Source organism: Mastomys coucha, unplaced genomic scaffold (assembly GCF_008632895.1).
Source record: "Mastomys coucha isolate ucsf_1 unplaced genomic scaffold, UCSF_Mcou_1 pScaffold22, whole genome shotgun sequence".
Classification (NCBI taxonomy): Eukaryota; Metazoa; Chordata; class Mammalia; order Rodentia; family Muridae; genus Mastomys; species Mastomys coucha.
The window spans coordinates 10,716,238-10,721,638 of NW_022196905.1; the positions used below are offsets into that span (position 1 = coordinate 10,716,238).

Below are 5,401 nucleotides of genomic sequence, written 5' to 3' on the forward strand. Positions count from 1 at the left end.
GGGGGAAGCGAGAGAGAGAGAGAGAGAGAGAGAGAGAGAAGGAGGGAGTCGCCTCCTCATCCACGCTGGACCGGGAACCTCCAGCCACAACCTGATCCCTGCCCTTCCCAAAAGTGGCCTGGCCAACACATTTTTTTTTTCAGACCACCCCACCCAAAACCCCGCTTCGTACTCACCTTCCGCGAAGAATTGGGCGCCGGGTCCAGCCCCTGGGCGGGTCGTACGGCCGCGGGGAGAGGACGTCGGTCGGCGCGTCCCTAGGTGCGGGACGGGGATCCCGACGAGTGGGAGCGCGGAGGAGCGGGAGGAGGAGCGGGGTGGGGGCTCCCGCTCCTACGGAGCCCGCTGGTCCTCCACCGCTGCCCCGCGAAGGAAAGCCGACCGAGGGATGGACTGACTGTCGGGGAAACGGCGGGGACGGGCGAGACGGGCTAAAGGGGCGAGACCGCGCGCGGACTGGACGGGAGACGGCAAGAAGCGGCTCGGGGTCTAGCCCATGCCGTGGCGGCCTGGGGGCAGAGGCTAGCTGAGGGGAAGTTGCCGAGGCTGGTGAGATGCGGGAGGAGGGCGCACCGGGAGGAGTACAGCCAGCCAGCCATGGATAGCGGGGCGCCGATAGCAGGGGCGGCCGGCGGCGGGGAGCACCGCCCGCTCGGCTCGCTCAAGACATTTAATTGGATTGATAGGTTGTGCAGTGACTCACAGACTTTAAAGAGTCCTAGGGCAGTCCCCGCCCAGCTGGACCGGGAAGGAGCGGCGGGGCGGGCGGGGTAGGGGGCCGGGGAGAGCCGCGAGGGAGGAGGCGGCGGGGCGGGAGCGCAGCGAGGATGCCCAATGGTAGGGCGTGCCGCTGTGACGGGCGTGATCGTAGTCCAATGGCGGTGGGGCTCGCTAGGTGGCTGGCTTCGCCCCTGGCCCAATGAGTCTTCTAAGGACACTGTCGAGCACCGGGCGGGGGAAGTGATGGGGGTGGGGAGAGGTGGGTGGACGTTGAGCAGGGGGAGGAGAAAAGGAGCCGCGGGAGACCACGCGGAGTCACTCTGCCCTCCTCGTTCTAGAAGTGCGCTTTCCGCCAATCCGAACGCCACCTGGGGGTGATGGACGCCGGCCTGTGGCCAATGAGGAGGAGAGGCTGGCGGTGAGGAGCGGGCGGGCCCGCGCTCCGGCTCCCTCCTCCCGCGCCGTCCTCCAGCCCGCCTGGCCCGAGTCGGTCACGCAAGTAACCGTGTGAGAGCCCGGCCGAGCGGGGCGGGGCGGGGAGGAGCGGGGCGGGGCACCGCAGCTGGCAGCGTAACCCCGGACCGGCTGGAGGGGCGCGCGGGCCCCTTGCGAAACCTGCCAGCGGACCTGCCCGCCAAGCCCACTCTCAGGGCGGTCCGATTCGGAGTGGATCCGATCCAAACTTGATCCACGTCCATAGTGTCCACTCCTAAAACAGCCCCGCGGGGGCACGTGCTGTGGGATTTCAGGAGCCAAAGACGCAAGGCGTGGCAATCACTTTTGCCCAGAATTTGCCCGTTTTGTGGGGACATCTCCTAGGGTGTGGACAGGTTGAAACAGCTCCTCAGAACACATGTTCTTTTATTGGGTTTCTGGAAAAGGCACTTCTTAAACTGGTGTGAACGACTCGGTTCGGGCTTTGCAGTATGTGCGTGTTATTTTAGCTTTCTCCAAACGTTCCTCTGCACTCTCTCCCACTCCCTCACCTTGAACCCTAAGGCAGTGCCTGGGTGCACCTACTCAGTACTCATTCCCAGGAGCTATGGCGTGTCTCAATATTTTGGCTGTTGTCCAGTAATCACTTCACAGACTTTAACCCATTATATGCTTTAGTGCTTGAAAGAAATTCCTCCAAAAGCAAACACGCTGGCAAAACCCATCTTCTTACCCTACAAAATGCATTGTTTGTTTCAGGCGTTGTTAAGACTGGGTCCGGATACCTGGCCCTGGCTGGCCTAGTATTTGCTGTGTAACCCAGGCTGGGCCTTAAACCTGTTTCATCCCTACTGCCTTGCTTCTTCGACTTCCTGGATTCAGAGGTGTTTTCCTGAGGCTTGAAACAGTTGCATTCCTATCCAAATCTACTGGAATACCCAACACCCACTTTTGAAATAAGTCTAGTACTGGTGAGACAATGTTGCTTTAGGGTCTTAGTGAGTGAGAGTCCCCACCCCCCACCTCCACCCCGAGATAACCGAAATCCACAGTGCTCTGGAAATGGGAAAAACATAAAAATGAAGACAAATATTTTCTCTGGTCGCATTGGGGCTTTCCTTAACTGTGCTCACTTTAGGACACAAACCTTTCTGGAGCTTTGTTGTGACACAACTCCACTCCATGATTACTTTCTGGAGTCCAGAATCTATCTGCTAATGAAAATGAACTGTGCCAGCAACTTCTTGCAACACACAGCTCATATATGCATTTTCTCTTCATATGTTGAAACCACACTGGAGCTATGCCAGGCAAGGGACCCAGTGTTCTCACCTTCAGCCTAGTGATTGGTGTAAGGTGAACAATGTTAGCCAGCTCACCTTATGAGAAGCCAAACCAACCAGATCCCTGTGGCAAAACAAACAAACAAAAATACCCCACTATTTCTAATATGGGTTACTGTACTACATTTTATTTTATGCATATGAGTGTTTGCTTGTATTTATGTAGTTATGTGTGCTATGTTACTGCTTCTTTTTGTAAAGGCCCAAAGAAGGCACTGGATCCCCTGGAGTCAGAGAAATCTGTTCTCACAGCTGTGAGTGCTGGGAACCAAACCTGGCTCCTCTGCAAGAGCATCAAAGTGCTCTTAACTGCTGAGCCATCTCTCCAGGAGATAGATAGATAGATAGATAGATAGATAGATAGATAGATAGATAGATAGATAGATATTCTTCTATGAGGTCATATTATAGATAGGTGAATGTAATGAATTATTGTATATACCATAATGGTACTAAACTGATTTTGACTCTGAAAGATCTCCAAATAAGGGCTAGCAATCTCATGGTAGAAGAGCTGTGGCTTGCCCCAGTCCTCACCATGTATCACTTTAGAATTCTGTGCCCTTCTTATTCCAATATTTCTTAAAGTGTGGAAAGCCTACTAGATTTGAATATTGACATACAACCACTTCATTAAAGACCTCTGTTTCTTTCTGTCTTTATTCTTTTTTCCTCTCACACCTATTTCACGGCTTCTATTTTATGATCTTTTTGTGATCACTTGCATATTTGCTGTGCACAAGTCTGAGTGGAGAGTGTTGTGTGCTGCTGTTCTTGGGGAGACAGGAACAAATGTCTGATTACCCAGGGCAAAGCTAAGAATCACAAAAGTCCAACTTACTGAATCAATGAATTTCTTGGGGTTACTTAGAGAACATGGATTACTCATTTGCAGTCTGTCACAGAAAGCCCACCTCAGCGTGGGTGACAACTCACCAGAGCTGGAATACTGGAGCTTTCCCCATGATTTGCTTGAAGCTCTTTAAATCAGAGCCTCTCTCTTCCCTAGTCTTTATTGCTTTCACAACCTTAAGGAGGGAGAAGTCTTGTGACTCTGGTGTGTTTCAGGAATTTCTGAGATTTATGAGTTGTTTACTTCCTGTCTTTTTTTTTTTTTTTTTTTTTTTTTTTTTTGAGACAGGGTTTCTCTGTGTAGCCCTGGCTGTCCTGAAACTCATTCTGTAGACCAGGCTGACTTTGAACTCAGAGATCTACTTGCCTCTCTGAGTGCTGGAGTAAAAGGCATGTGCCACCACTGCTGAGTTGTTTGCTTCCTGTCTTAATAAGCATCCCTTTAGAACTTTCAGAATTATTAGCTTGTAAAGGTCCATAACTTGTCAGTGGGAGGTGTTCACCATAGCACTGCTTATAGAAGCATAGTTGGAGCAACCTTACTGATGCTATTGAGATTCATCTCTAGTTCAACTCTAGTGCACACTCGTGTGTGTGTGTGTGTGTGTGTGTGTGTGTGTGGTGTGTGTGGTGTGTGTATGTCTTTATCCACCACAGTTTCTGCTGCCATGGGTCCCCCCACCATCTCCAAGCATTCCCTTTGTAAGTTTAAAGACTGGATGCCGCTAAGCAGCTGCTCTAATGTGGCCTCTTCTGCCCACTCCTGTTTCCATGTTAGACACAGTTGAGCATTCCAGGATTTTAAAAGGCTTTATTTCAAGACTAGCCCAAATATGTTTACTTACGTGTTTGTGTGCATCTCATAGAAAGCTATCGGTGCTCATCAGAACCAGAGTGATAAGCAATAGCTGCAATGGCAATATCCGTCATGAGTACAAGCAAGTAGTACACACAAGGCCTCTTCAACGTTGGACCGAAGGGAGGAGAATTAGCTGTGGGAGTCAGGTTTGAAATCAGGACTGACAGACAACTGAAAGCATCACCAACCGCTTTGGGGATAGATTCAGGGTACTGCTTAGCAAAGGCAGGGTGGTGAAGAGCATTGCTTAAATTTTTCTCGTGCACTATTAGGTTATGACTGTCTCCACAGGCAAGTTGAAAACAGTCATTTCCCACAGAGGTACACCCAGAATAACCCCTGCTGGCTATGAATCCTGCTGCTTTAAAAGCTTGCCTCTGCTGAGTCCATCCTTAATGGCTCATTGCTGGCATACTGAACTCTGACCTTAAGTCATGGTTACAGCTTCATGGCCCTCAGAAAGTCATATGCAGGAGCAGGCATAAGCCTACACTGGGAGTTTGGCAGGAAGGTACATGGTGGGATTGAGCCCAGCCTCCTGCACCCCTTTCTGGTGGACTGAGAAATTCCAGGCAACCCCACCTGCAGGTTCCCCAAATGTGAAGGCTGGGGTGTTGTAGAGAGGAAGATTTTCAGAAGCAAATTTCTCAGAATTCTCTTTACAGTCTGCACTGCTCATTGACACTTTCCAATACTGGGACCCTTACATTCATAAACATAACCTAACAGGACCAGAGTCCGCTTTCTGCAGTCCAGGAGCTTATAATGTAGCATTCTGTGTCTGCTTAATCATTACCTAATCTGCACATGGACCAGAGGATGGCTTCGCCATTTCCCTGAGCCTGACAGGAGGGAGGAAGGCTTTGACAGCCCCGTGGGTCCAAGGCACCTGAGTCCTTGATTTCAGCTGTGCTCATATTAATGGCAGGCATCCACTCAGAGAACTTCATCTGCTCCCCACCTCTGGAAAGTGTGAAAATAAAGTCAGGCTAGGACTTGAACCAACTGTGTAGACTTCCTGTAATCTGTTGCAAATTTGTGGGGGAGGGGAATCACAAAGAAAAAAAAATACATAAACCTGGCCATGGTGGCTCATGCCTTTAATCCTAGCATTTGAGAGGCAGAGACAGGCAGATTGTTGAGTTCAAGGCCAGCCTGGTCTACAGAGTGAGTTCCAGGACAGTCAGGGCTA

General features: G+C 51.0%; 1 protein-coding gene across 2 annotated transcripts in view; it reads right to left on the reverse strand.

Moving 5' to 3' along the window:
• Window positions 1-1,228, reverse strand: part of Sertad2 (SERTA domain containing 2) — a 110,255-nt gene extending 109,027 nt beyond the window's left edge. Inside the window, exon 1 of one of the 2 annotated variants that reach the window (XM_031342431.1) lies at window positions 177-1,228. The gene's annotated coding sequence lies outside the window, so the exon portion shown is untranslated. The remainder of the gene's footprint in view (window positions 1-176) is intronic. The other variant, XM_031342428.1, reaches the window with a different exon arrangement.
• Window positions 1,229-5,401: the final 4,173 nt, after the last annotated feature.